Here is a 20258-nt window from a genome sequence, read left to right on the forward strand (position 1 = left end):
TCCATTGTCCCCACCTTATGCCTTCCCACCTGGACCCATCATCCTGTGATGCCTCTTCTAGGGGACTACCACCCCTGCCTCTAGGTTCTCCCAGACCTTTCACCTCCATGCTTCTGGGCCAGCTCTGCTCATTTGTCAGTTCTCAGTTCAGATAACGGCGCTGAGAGCACTTTCCTGACTCCCTTCCAGGTCTGGACTCAGCCCTCCTGTCTCTGAGCAGTCCTGTCTTCTCCACCATGTAGTTAGTACAGCTCATTGGATCCTTGGGTGCCATCACCCCTTCCTGGTCAGGCCACATGCTCAGGGGGATGGAGCCTCAGTGACTTGTTAACTTACCATTAGGGCCTTGGTTTCCAGCACAGTTCATAGACATGAGGGGCAGTCAGCACATTTTTGTGGACTGAATGAAGGTATTAGTATTTCTTTGAAATTGCAAGAGTTTCTAATGCATCTTAATAGCCAACTTTCAGTTAAACCAACAGTGGCAAAAATTTTGGTATCCTGATTTTGGGGGTTATAGATGCCATGTTTGATCTCACTTGTATTCATGAACTCAAGCCTGTTAAGTCGCAGTGTCCTCTCAGAAAGTGAAGTGGGCCATGTCACCCATTCACAGATCTGCAGTTGCCGTGATGCTAAAAACATTACCCTCTTTTCCTGCCCATGTTTCCACAGAGTTGAAAACTGTAAAAGAAGTAAAAGTAGAGGCCAGAGTACTCATTTCCTACTGGTAGAGGCAAAGGTAGAGTGTTCAGTGTGCAGTGAAACCAAATGGTCTGGCTAAGGGAGACTCAGGATCAGGCCACATACCCGCCCGGGCCCGGGGATGGGGGCCCACGGTGGGCCCTCCTCCTTGTCAGGGGCGAGAAGGCCTTGCAGTTTGCTGATGGAGCCCTTCCCAGGAGGTGGAGAAGCACATTACAACAGTGGTAGGCTTCTCATCAACTCCTCTTCCTAGTGATCATTTTAGTTTTGAAAATGATAATTGTTGCCTCCAAATAGATAATCCATGTGTTTCATAGATGATTTGTTGAATTTAAGTAGTGAAGCAACTTTCCCTTCCTCTATATGAACAAGGATATTTTAGGATATATTCATTGGCCAAAAAAAGATTAAACAAGAAATATTTCAGTAATTATTTTCCTGGAACCAATTCTAAATGTTTCTTTCACAAATAATTCAGTGCCTCAGAATTAGGGTCCTTCCTTGATTGTGCTTTGGGGCCCAAATGCTTTGATTGAGCTCTCACTTTGAGTTACTTTCAGCAAAATACAAACCAGTGGCAGTGTAAGTTTGAATCTGTTTCATGTGCAGGAAACACATAGGGCAGTTTTTCCCTAGCCACATGAATGCTGGAAGACTCAGTGTTCTGAAAGTTTGGTGTAATTGCATGAGGGTGAGAGAACACTGAACACAGCATATAGTATATTCCAGCGTTGCCCAAATTGAGTGGCTGTAGAACCACTTCAAGATCAGCCCATTGTCTTGCTGGAATCTGGCTCAGTCTCAAGGGAGACCACTTGTCTTTGTCCTACCCTTTGTATGTAGTCACCCCATTCCCAGCTGAAACCTGCGTTAACTTTTCTTTATAAAGGCAACATTCGTTATGTCATCATTAATGCTTGGATATCATTAATGTTGTATATAACATACAACATCTGTATGGCATTATTAGTGAATTGGAGCAGTTTTGAAAATGGCAAGGGAAGTCACTCACTTCCCACAAGTGGGACTTTCCGGGTAATTGTCAGCTGTATGAATATTTATTCTGACTTAGTTAACGTTCAGTTTGCTGGTATTGTGAACCTGTTGGGTCCTCTAACGTAGCATTTGAAGGATTTCCATTTGTTTGTAAGGGAACTAGGATTTTTTTCCTTTGAATTTTTAAAGGAATGAAACTCAAAGTTCAAATGTCTCTAAAAGTCAGTTTTTTCTTTTTTTAAAGAGCGTATTGAAGGGAAGAAGAAAGCCATTCAAAGAAAGTCATTCCCTACTAAGCCTCTAATGTTAAGGATATATGTGTAAAACTAAGCATACCCTTTCCCCCCATTGAAGAATAATTTAGACAGTTAACAAGAAAGTCAAGACTCTGAAAACCCCTGTGGTCCAAGCACAGAAGGTGCCTTTGCAGCCCTCAACCCGTGGGAGCTGGGTGGGATGGGACTGGTGTGCTGGCAGAGTGTCCAGGACAGCCTCATTGCCTTTGTGAGGAAGGTGACCACTGTAAAGAGTCAGGACCCACCCAGGGCAGCAGAGACTGTTGGACACAAGGAGCAGTGGGTTTCCTATGACCTTTGATGTCCTTGGTCCTTGTCTCCCCTCTTGGGTTGGGGTCTGGGGTGGAGGGAGATTGTTTCAGATTGTAACTTTTCTAGCTCTTCACTTGTAGTTAGCGATTCAGGCATTTCCATTTTTCTCTTTAAAATTTTTAGCCAGTTCTTAGAGTAAGGCCTTCTTCCTTGCCCTAAAGCTTGGTGCTCTTTGCCCTGGAAATTAAGTGAGAGGGGGAAGTATTCTTTGTATGGATGAAAGAGTAGTCACAAGGTGGATGTGGAGACCCTTCCCCAGCCATTGACCGGGAGCCCTTTATCCTGAGGCAAGGGGCAGCTGAGCCGTAGTAAATCAGTGCTGCCCCAGAAGGCAGGCCCGTGCCCTGTTGGATGCAGCGGTCCCTTGGCTCTTCAAGCCTTGGCTGGTGTCTTCAGAGTCCTCTCAAACTTGGCCGCACGCCACAGTCATGGAAGATACCCGGGAAACTCTCAGTGCCGGGGCCACACCCCAGAGATTCTGACTTGCTGAGAACGCGTGCAGCCTGGGCATCTGGACATCCCAGGTTCTCGGGTGCTGCTGCCTGGTAGCTGGGCTGAGGCCTGTGGGCCTGTCTGAGACCCGAGAGTCCCAGGGCTGTCTGCGGGAGGGCACTCTGGGGCTTCCTGTCCTTTCTGAACAGTTGGCCTTACTGGTGTGGGGGCTTGCATTTTTAAAGAGTCAAATGGTATGAGATGATTCCAGGAGTAGTTTTGAGTAGCTCATAGAAAAATGAAGTTTAAGGGACTCGGGCCATAAAGTGTTGCTGTATTGAGCGAAACTTCACTGAGAACATTGGAGCTGATTGGTTTCCCTAAACCTTAACGGCAAACGTTAGGATGAGGCTGGGGGAAGGATTGAGCCTGGCTCCCTCCAATGCTAAGCCGTGGCAGTTCTCCCAGGAGGAGAATAAAGGTGGGACGTGCATATGGCACAGTGCTCCAGAGTTGTTGGAATGTGTGCTTAGGAGCATAAAACAAGTTTGGTGTAGATTCCCACCCAGCTGGCCTGTGTTAGCCAGTGTGTTCCCTGGTGCTGCATCTTCAATACCAGCGCCTCTGACTGCATTTCCTGTGCTTGTGCTCACTTCTCTGCACCAGCCCTCACATTATTCATTTGCTTGCTCCCTGCAGCCCCTTCATGAGCCTTAGCCACTCTATGGCTCTCACTCTATTTTCCTTTTCCTCCCCTTGGTCCTTGTTTTACATTCGCTCCTTGTGTGATCAGGAGCCCAGTCGCTCTGCAGGTCTGCTCTGCAGGTCTTCTCTGCTCTGGATGGGGTTATGGAGCAAGGGCCTGTAAAGACTGGCTGGCCTGGAGGGGCTTGGAGAAGGGATGGGGGCTACGACCAGGCTGGCTCAGAGGACAGGAGGCCTGGGATCATGGAGGGTCAGAGGTATGACCCTTGGTGGGGGATTAGAGCCGCCGTGGCTGAGCAGGGCAGTCAGAGGGGCCTGCACTTGCCTGTGTGGGTTAGCATTGACCATTCAGACAGTAACTGCCTGGCCAGGAAAAGTGTCTGCCCTCACATCACAGAGAATAAACAGTCCTGAGGTCAGGTGGTCCAGTTATTTGTTTGCTAAAAGTCAGCTTTTCTAAAGAATTCCAGCTCCATGAATATTGCTTTTTTCACAGGGTTTTTTTTTTTTTTAAATGAGGTTATCTTTATTTTGTTCTCTGTGTTGCTGAGAATTTCTATGTTTTCATCTTATTTTGACAGCTTGTTGGAAAATTCTTGCTATTTTGCTAACTTTCAGGATGCCTAACAATGTTTTATAGATAGTTTGGAACATTTTCTCTAAATCATTTTAGTGAAACCATAATAAGTCATTAATGAAAAGCACTCTTGAGACAATAAATCTTTTCTAAGAGTTATCTCAGAATTCCTTATTCTACAAAGTCACATTTTTTAAATGTAATGTAGTCTCTAGGTCAGGCCATAAAAGAAACCCCTCTAGTTAATTTCCTAGTTAATTTCCCACTTAATGTTCAGGAATGTCTCAAAGAATGGGTTGATGTTAGCCCCCAGGCTGAATGCCTGCAGCCTGTGGGGGGTTAGTGGGCCCACAGGGGACAGGCCACAGCAAGGACACAGCATGGCCCATCTTTAGTACTCTAATTAAGCAAATGAATATTTCTTGATTGTTAGACAAGAGTTGGACCAGATGATTTAACATTTTAAAGACATCCTTGTAAGAGAGTATAATATTTGACTTAGAACTTTCAGAGAAAAATTATCTCCTTGTTTTTCTTAAAAGTGTTTTTGTGTTTGTTATGTGTGATATGAGTTATAATAATTTATCTAGCCTCTGAAAAGACAGATCTTTAGTGTCATTTTGCAGCTGGTGTCTGTTTCCTAAGTAATTTAGGTTTACTTGCCTATGTCCAGCCCTATGTTTGGGCTGCTATTAGAACCAAGACTCTCTTGAGGTGTTAAGAATTACAAGGAACTGATTTTCTTCATTACTACAACTAATTTTCCCATCTTTCATTTTTCTAGTTTGACAGTAGAAAAGTATGAAATGTAGGATTTATGGAGAGAAAGGCATTTTCATTCTAGTTTTTTTATTTTTCTGTGAAAAAAGAAAATATATGGAAAGGATAAACTGAAGTTTGAAATTTTAGTGCTCATTTTTATTTTAGTTTAAAAAATTAGTCTTCTTGCTAGTTTTGTAAGATTCTTTACTGAAAGATTGCGAAGATTCTAGAAAAATATATTTTTTAAATTCTAGTTGACCAAGTTTGTAATTAACAATAAACATTTTTTTTGATGATTCAGGAAGTTTTTTCTAGTCATCTACTGCAGTAGCGTATAGACAGCGTGAAAAATCAGCTTTTGTTTTATTTTCACATATTAACCAGAAGTTATTTTGATTCAAGACCAGAGGTCTTAGTTTAAAATAAAATAGGACTTTTTTTAAGATGTGAACTTTGTAGGTGGCCACAATTGTATTCCAAAATGAAGAGCCTTTAAAAAACAAGAGGCAGGTGGTCCCATTCAACTCTACCAGTTTAGATGTGTTTACCTTCGGAGATGGAGTGAAAGTAATTGTATCTGGCAGATAGAGTAAAATTGTAGCTCTGCTGATTATTCACTGACTTCTGTCTGTGCAGCTTCCCATTTTAATTCAGACAGTAAGTGTCTGCAAATGTCTGTGCTAAATATTCCTCTTGCTACCAGCTTCTAAGAGTGTCCAAGAAATGATAATTTTACACTCTTCTTTTCCTTCCCTTTCTCTGGTGGTTTATTTTCAGTAGTTAAGTTAGTGGAAATAGATAACCCAGCTATCTTTTTTCTTGACTGGTTGCCTCTTCCCAGCAGGCATTGGGGAAAGAAGAGATGGGGCTCAGTCCCCTCAGTGAGAGGACAGTCCCTCTGGACGCTCCTCTGAGGGTGGCCCTCAGGACAGGTGGTGCCTCGAGGCCTAGGCTGTTGCCATTTCAATAGTGTTTTTATTTTCTTTAAGCTAGAGTCTTAGCATATTCTAGTAACTTAAAGATTAAAACATGAGAAATGACTTTAGTTCTTTTCAAGCGAGGATAAATTGTATTTGTAGCCCTATCATTTGTGTCCTGTCAGTAGATATAACCCCTCTTCACTGCTGCTTGATCTGTAGGTTTGGCACAAGGGCTCTGAAGCATCTGTCCTGTCATTTCCATACCGTGTCGTATCTTCTTAATTTTCTTAGGCAAAAAGAGAGCACAAAAACAGAAACAGGTCAAGAGGCAAAGGTGACAGACAGTCACACAGGTTAAAGGTTAGCCTGAAGACCCCACTGCACTCAGCACCATCCTGGGGCGCTGATGGGGCAGCTGGCCTGGGAGAGCCTTCCCTGCGAATTCTCAAGGCCCCACTGTCCTTCGAGCTCTGGCACCACCGGCCCTACTGCCTTCTGCACCCAGACAGACCAGAGGAGCAGAACCCACCTGGGGATGGGGAAACAGGAGCAGGCAGCACACTACAGCCCATCCACACGTTGCATGACTGAGCCCGGTCCCCTGTCGCCTGTTGAGACCATTGTGAAGATTTCAGTACTCTTTTTTTTTTTTTACCTCTCCCTGAAATATAAACAGTTGAATAATTCTCCAGTTTGTTCAGGGAAGTAGAGAATCACATGTGAAGTATTTTTGTAATAGGAAGAGTTACTCATTTTTGTTTACTAAGTCTTTCCATTCTCTCATGGTTCCTATTTGGGCTGATCCCTTCCCGTAGAGTGCTGGAGGGTCCAGCAAGGCTGTGGAGAGGCTGGGAGCATTGTGCCAATCTCCTCAAAATACAAACCCGCACCTACTGATAAACCCTGCCTTGATTAGCCAGCTTTTCCTTTAAGTGGACCTTTAACTTGATCAAGGTTTATTCCCTTTTGTTTGTTCTAAATAAACCATGTTGAGGAAACATATCAAGCACAGTCCTTCCTGTTTGCATTATCTGTGTTTTAGCTTGATGGTTTCAGTTCTTTCTTTAAGGGGAAACTTTCCAGTTTCCTTTTTTTAGAGCACATTACTGAGTTCACTGCTGTGTATTGTGACTTGGGTCTGCTGTTAGCAGGAAGCTCTCATCCTCTTCCACTGTAGGACCCTTTTTCTTTCTTGTGGTGTAGATACAGGGGGATGGCAGCCCCAGTGCCATGTGCTCCCAGTTCCCTTCCAGGAGGAGGGAGGGCTGGGGTCTCAGTTAGCATCCGACATCAAGTCCACTGTGTTTGTTCTCTATGCCTTCCTCTTTCCAGAAAATGTGTATGAACTCAGTATTTCTTTCTTCCTTCAGCAATCTTGGTGTTGTCACTGAGTAAATTTCCTTCCTTCCTTCTCTCATTTTACACTGTGCCTTAATTTGTTTACTCTCTTCAGACTCGATTTGTGCCCCGAAACAAATTGAGCCTTACTGATCTCACTGCTCAAATTGGTGACACCCACATTTTAGAGAAATCAGGAGGCATCATTATGGATTTTCTTGAGATAAATTCTTGAGGCTTTGAAGAGCCTGCCTAGTAGAAGAACCTTTGAGACTGAGGTGAGGGTGTACGAAGGAGGAGATGAATGGCCTCGTAAGATGTCTGAGCATCGTGTTTCCCTGGTGGGGAACAACGTGGGAAAGATGAAATTCCAAGCCAGACAGGGTTTGTATCACTGGATTGCATGCACATGGAAGGGGGGCTGTGGAAGTCTCCCCTACAGAGGAAGCCTTTCCTCAACGCAGAGAGGAGCTTCCTGATGCGCTGCAGTCAATCTAGAGCAGGGGATTGATGAACTGCAGCAGTTGCTTCCATTTAGCAAGTATTGTTTCAGTTATCAGACACAATTTTTTCTTCTCTTAGACTCATGTGCTTCCCCATAGATAATGATAATTATTTTTTTACTCTTCTTGTACTTCAAACATGCCACTTCTATGAATGAGAAAGTACACATGAATGTACTTATCAGTCTTTGGTTGAGTTCAGTACACCTGATTTATTCTAAGATTGACATAGTGGTTTTTGTATTCACAGAGGATTGAGGGAAGATCTAGTGACAAGCATCAAAGTCTGGAATCTGGTGGAAAATAGGTCTTTGCCCATTTGAGTGTCTTTGACAACTGCATTATTTGTAAGTTATGCCAAGGATATTTTTAGCATCTCATCCTTAGGTTTCCAATTATTTTGATTCCCCAACAGATTCTAAAGGGTACAAAAGAAGTGAGACTGGGAAAAAAAAAAGATTTCTGCAGAGATAAGCCCTGAATCTTAGTATGGTAATTAATTGGCAGAAAATCGATAATTCAGCGAGAAGTCTCTCGGCCAATGGTGGCAAAAGAAAACACAGTGAATGTTAGTGAATTTGGTAGAAAGTACAAGTATCAGTGAGCTAATGGGGTGAATTTATATACACTGTTCCTGTACTGTCACATGAAACTAGTCATTTGGGAAATTTATAGGAGATTAATGGAGACTCAAATGTTTAAATACTTTAGCAGACCTCCATGAATGTATTTTTGGCTTAATGAATTAAAATGGAACTGCTTTTTGCATTGTCATTTGATGGATAAGTAATTTTAGCTCACCTGTTTTCTGTATTTCTCAAATTTGTTTCTTTGTGGGAATTGCCATCTAACTGCTGCATTTTAAGATAGTGATTCTGTTTAGTCTCAGAACAGTTTTACACTTTAAAACATTATTGAGGATCCCAAAGAACTTTTGTTACTGTGGGTTAGCTATATTGGTATTTATCACAGAAATCAAAAGCAAGAAATTTCAAAAATTATTATTAAATTAAAAATAATGAACCTACTACATACTAACACAAATAAAATTGTTATGAAAAATAACCGTTTTCCAAGACAAAAGAAACCTTAACTGAGAAGTGTTCCATAATGTTTTCTATGTTTATATAAAATAGGTTTACTCTCTGGCTTAATAGAAGGCAGCTGGGTTCTGCTCTTTGCATCTGCAGTTCATTCTGATGTGATATTTTGTTTGGATGTCATGTTTGAAGAAAAGTCCAACTTCACACAGATATGTCATTGGGAATTAGGGCAGTAGGATCTTCTTTGGCACTAAGCAAGTGGTATAACTTAAAGATTGATTGGGATGTAGATTCTGAAACCATATCTATGAGCTCTTAAAACTCTGTTCCAAGTATAGTTTTGAATACCATGCCTTGGTCATTTGGAAAAGCTCCCAAATATCGATGCATTTCATTTTGTAGTATCAAAGAAAACATCATATCACCCATTAGAAAAGTCCTTTAATATAGGAAATTTGTCAACTTCACAGTGGATAAACATATTTTTTAAAATCTAATTTTATATAAGAGCTTGAATCTTATCATTTTACTAATTGTCTTGAAAATCGACCCATTTTGTCCCTTTCCTATAAAATGGCTACCAAATAGGCATGTCTCAATAACCATACTTTGCATACTGTGGTTTCCAGTAAAAGGTGGTGTTACACGAAGAAAGTGGCTCATTGACCTCCCCACCCCATCTCGTAGGTGTCTTGCTTGCGGCACCTGCTTTCCTGCATGCCTGTCCCACCACACAGAACATGACAAATTGCGTGTTTAAGATGCAGACTTACTTTGATTACTTGGACTTCTTCATCGCAGACATTAGGCGGGACACCTTTTCCTCTGGCTGGCTAGTCACTCGCGGCTCTGCGGTGTGATTGCTAGCATGGTGGGTGGCATCACCCCGCTTGTACTGACTGAGGTGCTGGCAGTTACACATATTGTTATTTCACACCATTGACACAGTGGAGTGAGGCAAACGATGTCTTAGAATTATTAGGAAATTAGTTTGACCTCTCAGATCCAGTTAAAGGGCCTCGGGGACCCCAGGGGGACCGTAGTTCATACTTTTGAGAACCATGGCTTTAAGACAGATGGGGAAAGTGCTAAATGAAGCAGAAGCTAGACTTGGTTTGTACTAATTGAGTAGTATGGAAATGAAGTGCAGACGTGGGGCTGGGCCACGTAGGGGCAGGTAAAAGGTGGGAGAGTTACTGGAATATGCAACTTTCATCCGGGAGGTCAGCATCAGTATAAGTGCTTGGTATGTTACTCAAGAAATGTATGTAGTGGTTTTACAACTAGATTGAGAGTAATGGGCTTGTAAATTCGGTAGGTTTTTAAAAGTCCTATTTACCAAGATACTTTTTTTTCCTTGTATTACAAAGGTAATAAGAGTTGTGAAGTGCAGGTTTGTTAACGGCTGCTGTCTGGGGATACCATGCTCTTCATTAGTGGGCCTGCCCTTGAAGGTGTTTCTGTCCTATCCAGGTGCTGTCAGCAGCTGTGTAAAACCACTCCAGCAACAGTAACTGCAACCGTAGTCAATTTCAGCTTCAGAAAACCAGTGTTTCCTTGACTGGAAGATGTGAACAGCATCCCATCTGGTATGAAATTGGTTCTGCTGTTGAGGATAAGGCATCATTCAGTCCCGTTTTGCTGATATTTCCCATTGTGAGTAGGTGGCTGAGGCAGTTTCTACTTATGAAGTATCAAACGTGTGTTCTTTCCCGGTGGTTCCAGAAGAGAAGGGTATTGTGCCTGAAAGGAATGCCTTGCTGTTTCTATCCACGCTTTTCTTTCTTTTTCCTTAAAAGGAACTTATCTTGGTGATAGGTCTAACTTACCCTTTTGTGGGTTGGAACTACTGCTTTTCTTTTTTAATAAACTTAAGTCCTTCAGGATAGCTGGTTACTTGTGAGTTGGCATGCTGTTCCATTTCGTTTTTCTCTTCTGTGCTCCATTTTTGTGTAATGATACATGGGGCCCTTCCCTAGAACCTGGAATACTCAGGCTGGAGGAAGTCTTCTAGAGCATGTTGAGAGGAGGCCAGGTTTCTTTCAACTGCTCTTCCATTAGGAATCCCCAGTCACAGATGAGGTGGAGAGGATGTACTTGTCTAGATAAAATGAAATGTCTGATAAAATATTAATTCACACCTTTATCAGATGTCTGCTTCTGAAGATGTGGATGAGAGAAACCCAGGTACTCTGTTTAAAGACCGTCCTTTTAATTGACTGTGATAAAGACGGGGCCTGTGCAGTCACTGAGAAAATACCAAAGGGCAGTGTGGGCTGAGCTGCTGCAAAACACAGCGTCCCAGCCCTGTCACCGTCCCAGTCCTGTCACCTTCCCGAGCCAACAAGTAAGTTCCTGAGAGGAACAGAGCCTTGTGTTCTGCTTTCATGTGGGATTTTCCTGGATTAGCTGATAAAGCCAAGCTAAGTAAATATCAGCTTCTTTTTGTGGTGGCCTTTTGTTTTGAAGTATCACCCTAACTCTATTGTCTACATAGTTTTCTTTTTATAACATAACTGTTATTATTTTGACAAGTCAGAGGCACCATCTTTTCCAGTCTTGCTCATCATGTTTTTCTTACTTTGAGCCTAGGACATATTTACTTCCATCCAGCAGGCATTTCCGGAGTGTTTGCAAGTCAGTAGCAGTATTATTTTCAACACTGCCTCTTTGTTTCCCATCACCTCTATGCGCCCTGTGATTTGCACAGCCAGTGCCAGCCTTGATAGCATTCCTCTTCACTCTGCCTCTTCCCTCCTTAGGTGATTGAGGTGATGACTTCCTTCCTCCTCCTTTGTTCTCTTGGTGCTGTTTCACTGTTGCTCTTTACTCTCTCATGTGTGCATAGCTTCAGGTATCTAGTTGTTGGCTCCTTTGGAGTGGGAAGAAGTTTTAGAGGCGAGAGCGAGAGGAGAAGATATTAGAGAAGAAAATTATTCTCCTTTGGTCAACTTCCATTTATGCAAAATTCTCAGCCTTTAAAGTGTCTCCTTTTTCTACTTAGAAACTGCACCTCTTCATCTGCACTTGTATAGTAAGGCCTGTAGTATTCTGGGGTGACATCATGACCACATCCATAGATGATGTGGTAAAATACCTTCTTTTACTAGAGAAAAGAGGGACAAAGCTAGAAAATAAGCAGTAGCCTCTAGAAAAGTATACTTTACTGACTATGTTTATACAACTGGCTTTAAAGGAATATATTGGTACTGAAAAATTGATAGAAGGTATGTTTTCTTCAAACAGTGGATACCCTAAATGCATGGGCAGAGATGATTTTCTCAGGGTATGTTATGTTTTTCCCATAATTGTACATCAGTTACAGAAGTAAGCTGTGCATTTTCTACTTGTATATATATAAAATAAAGATTTACATTTTAGTTGAGTAGATGCATAATTGTTAAAAATTTGACCAATGTGAAGTAATGGAATGCAAATAAAATATATCCTTATTGCTTAGTAAATATTTGACACATATCAGCTGCACTATTTTCCCCCTAAACATGATCACATAGGTATTATACAACTTTGCACTGTCAGATTTATTTCTGTTATAGGTGCAGTCAAGCCTGCACTAGACAAATCTATACCCATTTATTTTTCCTTTCTCATTTTTATTGTTTGATTTGCCTAGCTCATCATACATTTCATTGTGTATTTTGTATAAGTATTATTTCAGTATAAGTCAAGAAATTAATTAATGGGTTCTGTCCCTTTCAGTGTCACAGAACAGATGGCATTAGTAGCAAAGTTATTGGTTGGGGCGTTTTCACCTCTTATGGACATTGGTTTACCTTTTGTAGTCATTCATTTGAATTTAGACTTTCTTAGTTTATTATGGTTGCTATTAATAACTGTCCTTATAGTAGACAATCACTGGAACTTCACAAATATGTTTTGTTCTTTCCTTTCTTCATTGATATTTCAGCTATGTTATAGAGGACCCCCCAGTCTTAAAATGGCATCATAACATCATTACATTAGAACTTTATTCAGTGCAGAGACTAAGACATACACAGGTCTCTGAGTGTGTCCATCCAGTCATAGGTGCTCCTAAGTACTCAACTCTTAAGATAATGAACATAAACCATCACATTAAGCAATATTTTCCTATTTGTCATGATTTGCTAGCCTACATGCTGATGATAAGCAAACTAGCAGATGATAGAAAAACATACATCAGCTGTGCATGCCAAGTTCAATGTCCTATTTATTTTTTCCTGGATAGATATGCTTGTGGTGATGCATATGAATTCATCATGTGCATATTTCTGCTAGTAAAATTGTCCCTCGTTCCCATATTAAAATTATATCATTATCCATCATTTTTTATACACTGGGTGAAGGGGTGGGGTGCTCCCCAAAAGGCATCATGACTTTTTGCTCTTCCACCATCTAACTAAGCAAGTCTGAGAAACCACACACAGGGTGTGAGAGCAAGAGTGGCAGGAGGAGTTGGAAGGAGGGGTTGGAGAGATTGCCAGGCTTGGTTGCCTTGGCGGAAAATTTGGACTTTGTGGTCATTGTGAAGCAGTTAAAGCCTTTTAGCTTTAATTTAGCAAGGGTGTATTTCTTGCCAGGAGTATTCCTTGTTTGTCTGGCTCTTGAGAAGTGCTGAAAGAGCCCAGAGTGTTCCCTTTGCCACATCAAGACTTACCCTAGATGCCATGGTACTTCCATTATTCACTCTTAGAAGTTCAAAGATAAAATAATGTAATAAATTTATGGAAAAGGGATAAAGACTTTGAATTAATTGTGACATCATCATCAGTAAATGTTCTTTGCTGTTGACTTCTGAATATAAGAAGTTTGCCTGCTTATGATTATTCATTTCACCAGTTATGCATTGATTACCTATTATATCTAAGGCTTCTGCTCATTAAGAACTCACAATTGAAGGTAACAGGTGTCTAAAAATAAACCACGTGTGGGACTGACAGAAAAATGTTAGAGCAAAAAGTACAATAATTGTCTCTGGGAGTAGCAGAGAGCAAGAGATGCTGTCTGTCTACAAAGTTTTTCTTAAAACATTTTTCTCCTGGAAATGTCTGAGACCATTTGACTGAGGCTGTGAGGAATGCTGGGATTTTGGGTGATGGCAACATCTTGATAAAAGGGACAGAGACAGGAAACCTTAGGGCATAACTGTTTGGGAAAGGTTATTTATTGCATACTGTGACTGTCGGATAAAAGGTACTTGGAGGCATCTTACAGAATTATTTGAAGGCTCTGTTGAGAGCAGTTTTGCTCTGTCTGGATTGTTGGTTCAGAATGACAGAAACTCCACTTCAAGTAGAAAAGGAAAGTTAGTGCTCAGGTAACTCGGAGGTCTGTGAGTAGCGTGCTTTAGACATTTTTGGGTCCTGGGGCTCTAATTGCACTGTTAGAGACTCTTCTTCCTCTATATCTTGACTCTGCCTTCTCTGCCTGCTGTGTGTGTCACCTTGGCCCTTTCTGTGTGATCAGCAAGGTGGCAGACAGTAGCTGGAGCTTCCTGTCTATTAGTTTAGTGCCCTCAGCAGAAGCTGGACTTAGGTCTCCCAGGGTCCCTCTTCTACCCAGGAGATGAGGTGGATGACACTGCTTTGGTCCTGCACACTGAACAGAAAGCAGCCCATGGATACATGATATGGGGGGGCAGGAGGTGGCAGAAGGGAGTGGGCCAGACAGACACAGGGCCAGGCCCAGGGCCTAGAGGAGGCCAGGTCTTGGAGCCCTGTGCCCAGTAGGGGTGGGCCAGGGCATTGGTCCAGAAAGACGTGGATTCAGATTTGCATATTGAGTTAGAGGTGCTGGTGGGTCGTTCACATTGGCTGTTTGACATGGCAGAGACAGGTAAGGCTAGCATTGGGCCGAAATCCATGATTGCTGATGGAGATGAGCAAGCTCACTGAGGAGGATCATTCATTAGGTTGAATCGCGTGAAATTCCTGCCCTTTTTAGGCCCAAAGTGGTGGATTTGGGTGATTTCACATGGTTCAACCTCTTGCATGGAAATTTGCCTTTAGAAATACCCCTGAGCTTTCTTCCAGTAGAGGCCTGCTAACCAATGCCCTGTGCCCCACTTGCTCCTGCTCTCTAGTCCCCACCTAACCCCTCCCTACTTTCTTCTTTTCTTGAAAAATATTTATCAGGTGCTTTTTAAACACAGAGCGCAGTGATTGGTGCTGGATTTTGTAGCCAGGAACCTGTCCTTGCTACTGGGGTCTCGAGTCTGCACCCGAAGGCACAGCAGGCAGGGCAGTGGAAGGCTCTGGGAGGTGTGCCCTTGTAGGGCTGATAAACACTGTGTGGGCTGTGCTGCCTAGCACTGATGGAATGCTCTAAGAGGCCTGGGGAGGCATCCAAGCCCCAGATTCTTCCTGATTCACTCTGGGGCTGGGATGGGGAGAGGAAGTCATATCTGAAAGTTGAGTAAGTGTGTATCCTGTGACACAATTGAGGGGAAGGAATGCTCTCTGGCTCCCCATACCTGTGGTGGTCCAGCTACCCCAGTGTCAGCTCCATGAAGCCTTTTCCTCCCCACTTCTCTACTCGCTGGGGCCCAAACAGTGCCCTGTTAGAGATTTCTTCCATTTTATCTGTGGTTCTGTGCTTCTACCTAAAGGTTGGCTCCCTCCATTAGGCAGTGAGCTTCTGGTGGCAAGAACAGTGTCTGCATATAGACAGCATTTAGGAAAGTATTTGGATGTTGGAGGTGCTAAGAAAATAATTTGTTGAGTGTTGCAGTAACTTTGAAGGGGCTCTGCTTCCAGTTCCTTTCTCCCTTTTTACCTCTCCTTAACTTGAGAAATCCAAAGTATTCACACACTGGAATATTATTCAGCCTTAAAAAAGAAAGAAATCCTGCCATGTATGGTAATAAGAATGAACCTGTAGGACATTAGGCTGAGTGGAATGAGCTAGTCACAGAAGGGCTTGAGATGTTGTTCCACATCCATGAGGTGTCTGGAATAACCAGACTTAGGAGTGGACACCACCAGGGTGGTTGCCAACGGCAGGGCCGGTGTGTTTCATTTATGTAAGGTGAATAAATTCTAGAGAGCTGCTGTACAACATAGTATCTAGAGTCACCCATACTGTATGGTGCACTTAAGAACTTGTTAAGTAGATCTCTTGTGAAGTGTTCTTATCACAATTTAAAATATATATAATGGCCATAGCCACAAAAAAAAAACCCAAAAAGCACAACACCTGAGCAATGGTGACGCTTTATGTTATGCCAAGCTGCAGTCGCAGAGACAATGTCTTCAGTGAGACTGCAGTACTACCCTGGGAAGGTTTTACCTTGCACTAACCTGATCTGCATGCAGAAAAGACTCATTAGAGTGCTGGTTATCTACTTGAGGCTTGAGCTGACATCTCGTGCATGATGAAGACGTCTGAGTAAGAGAAGAACTTTACTAGGCTGGGAACAGTTAGAGACCATTGTAGTCTGTGTTTGTGCATCTGTGTGCACATGTTCAAGATGGTAAAGCCTGAATTCTGGCTTTGCCGAGTGGTCTGTAGTGTTGAATGTTGGATGCTAACAAGTGCTCTGGTTTCCAAAATGCACTTACTGAAGCGAATGACATAATCTGACATTCATCGACAGGATCCCTTGTGACCGAAACTCTCTAGGGATGATTGGCTATTTGAATCTGTCATGATTCCATATTCAGTTATATACTTCCTGAGGACCTGTTCCCTGAGGTGTGTGCTGTGCTTCTGGAGGGGTTGAGGTTGAGGTTAGGACTGGAGGCTAATGATGATGCACAAGATGTGCGTGTGGTACATAGACTGGGCAGAGGGCCCATGACTGACTTGCTGGCCGCGAATGGGTGGAGGCAGGGTTCTCTCATACACATTGCCAATGTTCACAGGTGAAGAGACAGAATTAGGCATTTAAGACTTTGATCCTCAGAGACATCATTATTTTGAAAGGAATTTTTATTTTTAAAATAAGCTAAAACAAAAATTAGCCTTTCTGGGGCTTTCCTTGAATACTATCAAGCCTGTCCTAACATTCAGTGGAGAAATAGTAATTTTGAGCTAGACAGAATATTTGTATTCTTCTCAGTACAAAGTAAATATTTGCCTTCACTTTCTCAGAATCCTGTTTCTCTGGGAAAACAGCTGAAGAACCTGCTGATGAGAACAAAGGGCCAGACCTCTCCCTGCCTGCAAATCCAGTTTTCTGGCACAGTCTCCTGTTGAAGTGTGAGGTGCATCCTCTCAGCATCCTCTTTCCCTGGCTTTCTAAGACAGCTCCCAGCCCCAGTTGTGCTACTTGAGAAGAACCAAAGCTCACTAATTTTTTTTTCCCTCTACCACCAAAAAAAGGCAAAAGATAATAGCCAGTTGCCTCATGTAAACCACCTTCTTGGTAGGAAATGAAGCAAAACTCTGGAGTCCCTAATGCTACTTGGAGAATTTCTCCTTTCCTTTCCTGTCAGTAAACAAAAGCAGTCAGTTAAAAGTGCAGGGCATTAATTGTTTACAGGATGTTTGCTGTAGGAAAGGAAGGAAGAGTTGGGCCCATTGTGTGGGGGATGTTACAACATCATTTAAAGGGTCTCTGCTGTAGAAGAGAAATTAACCACAAAATATTTCATCATGAAACAACAGAACTATTTAATCAATAGGACTTTTGAAGACTTATTTCATAAATCAAAATTGAGGGTTTGATAATGTAGCAGCATAAAAAAATGGCAAAAACAGAAAACTTCCTTAGAGGAAAAAAATGGGTTCCTACAACTTTGAGATATGTTGATACTTTAGAGGATTTGAATTTGTGGTTTTTTTCATAAGTTATACACATTCATGATTTGCTTGCAAGAAATATTTGTCATTGAGTGTGGTTGTAGGCCTCCGCAGGCTGCCTTTCCATGTATCTGGTGCTGTGTCTGGGCTCCCTGGCGTCCGTGCACCATGATGGCTGAGACTGTCTTCTTCCTCGATTCCTAGAACAGCAGCTGGTAACTAGGTGGTCAGTGAGCATTTGCTAAGTGAATGAATTTAATAAACTGATGAAGATTGAAATCATGGCATAAGATGCCTAATAATATGTTCTTTTCTAGTGACTTAATGTTCGGAAATCTTTTTGATAAATACTTTGTGTGTGTTTTTTACTGTGGTAAAATATACATAGCATAAATTTTATCACTTTAACATGTTTAAGTGTATAGTTCAGTGTAAGTACACTGTGCAGCCATTCCCATCACGCATCACATCTTCTCAAACTTGAAACTGTGCTCATTAAACAACCCCATTCTGCATCCCCAGCCCCTGGCAGCCACCATTCTACTTTCTCTATGGATTTGACTCCTCTTGGGACTTCCTAGAGTAGAATCTTCTGGTATTTGTCCTTTTTCACCGGCTTATTTCACTGAGTATGTCTTCAGGTTTCATCCATGTTGTATATGTTGGAAGTTCCTTCCTTTTTAAGACTGAATAATATTCCATTGTATAAATAGACCACATTTTGCTTATCCATTCATTCACTGATTTGCAACTTTCAGCTGTTGTGCATAGTGTACTATGAACATGGGTTGACAAATACCTTTTTAAAACCCTCTTTCAGTTCTCTTGGGTATATATTTAAAAGTGAAATTGCTAGATCATGTCATAATTGTTTCATTTCTTGCCATTCTGTGTCTTTGATTTGTAAACCCAAAATTGGCTGTGTTGGCTGGAGGAGTTCTGTCCGTGAGAATTTCTTTCCCCTCCCTCACTTCTGCACATAATCTTAAATCTACCTGCAATTGAGGGATTAATACAGTAACTCTTCCATCAACTTTATAAAATTGAGACAGATTGAAAAAGACGGGCTTTCTTAAGCCAAAGCCAATTAAAGCCTTCTTGGTAGGTGACTATAATTTATCACTGCTCAGAGTAAAAGGGGCACAGTCAATACTGTACTGGAACAACAGGTGTGAACTGGCTGTCGTGGGACACCCTGCTTACTGGAGTCTCTTGTTTGCAGGAAGCAAAGTGCAGGACATGCCAGAGAAGCCATGTTGGTATCGTTGCATGGGGGTTACAGTGGGGATGGACCACTGTATGTTGTTGCATTTTGAGTCTGTGCAATGTCAGGTAGGAGTGTGGGCCCCTGGGCACTTCACTCTGGCTTAGTTTGCAGAAATTCTCATAATTACTATCTTTAAAACATGGCATAGAGAAAAGACCTTAGGAGCCAGGCTGACTTGAGTTCACATCCTGCTCCAAGTGATCTAATGATTCACTTTGGCCAAGTAACTAATCTCTTAAGAGTTTCCTCATCCAGGTGGACAGAAAAAGCCATTTTTTTTAAGTGATGGGGAGTTTAGATATATGATACATAGTATTTATGGCACCTGCATGTAGTCAGTGCTACATACCTAACACTGACCAATACTGTTATTAAAAGCAGGTGCAATTTTAACAGAAGTTTGTACCCAAACAGACACCTGGAGTAGCAGTTAAAATTGTGGTCCTAGGTCAACCTTGACCAACTCTTTAAAATTACTGAGTATCCCAAAGAGCTTTTGATTATGTGACTTATTTCTACTGACATGGTACTAGAATTAAAATTGAGAAGTCTTAAAATATTTATTAATTAAAAATTAGAATAAATTATTTGGATTGTATTATAAATAATGTGTTTTATGAAAATTAGTATTTAAAAAATAAATTAGTGATCCAAATGGTATTGTTTTACATTTTTGCAAATCTCTTTAATATCTGGCTTAAGAGAATACAATAGCATTCAAATTTTTATACCCTGATGTTGTAATTCAGCTTTTGGAAGACACCATGGTGTGCAGGTGAGAAGAGAATGGAAAAGATGAATATGTTGCTATGCTTTTGAAAATGGTTTTGACCTCTTACATGGGGGTCCTCAGACCACATTCTGCCAAGTGCTGACCTAGAGCTTTTCTGTGGGTCTGAACTGGAACTTTTTCTTCTCTTGTAGGTTCTGGCTCCTGGCTGAGTGACCCAGAGCTGCTCCTCTCCCCTGAGGTAAGCCTGCCCTGAGGGCCTGAGCTGGCTGCTATCCCCACCCCAAACACACACTTTGAGTTTTAAGTTGGACTTCTGTGTCCTATTTTGTTTTTTGTTTTGCTTTGCCTTTTTAAGATTGTTTTTGTTCCCTTTGGCTTATGGATTGAATGTTTTGATCTTTTCACTCCACCAGCACAGCCACAGGTGAGCATTGCTTGAGGAAGCCTGTTTGAACTTTGGAATTGCCTAAACTGGGGGCTTAAGGGGTCACCAGCAAGTTCCTCTGAACATCCCTTAATGTGTCTAAAAGAATATGATTTTAAAAATTGGTTTGTACATCTCTACAGAGTATCCCTAGATTAGAGGGACAGAGTGGACTGTAGTGCTGGGTAACAGGCTGCACAAAGGCTGCCTTCCCCATGGAGGGATGCACGTGCCTGCCCTGTGCTGTGAGGCCCCTGGGAGGAGGTGACAGAGGGAGCAGGTGGGGGAGGGCTAAGGTGTCCTAGGAGAGGTCAGCTAGCTCAGCCTGGGGCCCATGGTGACTGCCTTTATTTCCACAGCCTTTGTCCTTCATGTGTTGGGGTATTTTGAAGTCTGTGGCTTGGGAGCCTGCATTTAAAAATATTTTTAACTGGATAAGCACTTTAACAGTGGCAGAATATCATTGAAAGAGGGAGGAGATAGCCATCAAATGTTTTCTTGTT

The 20258-nt window shown here is 42.1% G+C and overlaps 1 protein-coding gene across 17 annotated transcripts in view; it reads left to right on the forward strand.

The window, feature by feature from the left end:
• Window positions 1-20258, forward strand: part of SIPA1L2 (signal induced proliferation associated 1 like 2) — a 300638-nt gene that overhangs the window by 46817 nt on the left and 233563 nt on the right. For 16 of the 17 annotated variants that reach the window (XM_037025563.2, XM_037025562.2, XM_073241286.1 and 13 more), the window contains exon 2: window positions 19523-19569. The gene's annotated coding sequence lies outside the window, so the exon portion shown is untranslated. Of the gene's footprint in view, window positions 1-19522; window positions 19570-19605; window positions 19756-20258 lie in introns of those variants that run through there. The other variant, XM_037025564.2, reaches the window with a different exon arrangement.

The sequence above is a fragment of the Manis javanica genome, chromosome 7, assembly GCF_040802235.1.
Source record: "Manis javanica isolate MJ-LG chromosome 7, MJ_LKY, whole genome shotgun sequence".
In the NCBI taxonomy this organism is placed as follows: Eukaryota; Metazoa; Chordata; class Mammalia; order Pholidota; family Manidae; genus Manis; species Manis javanica.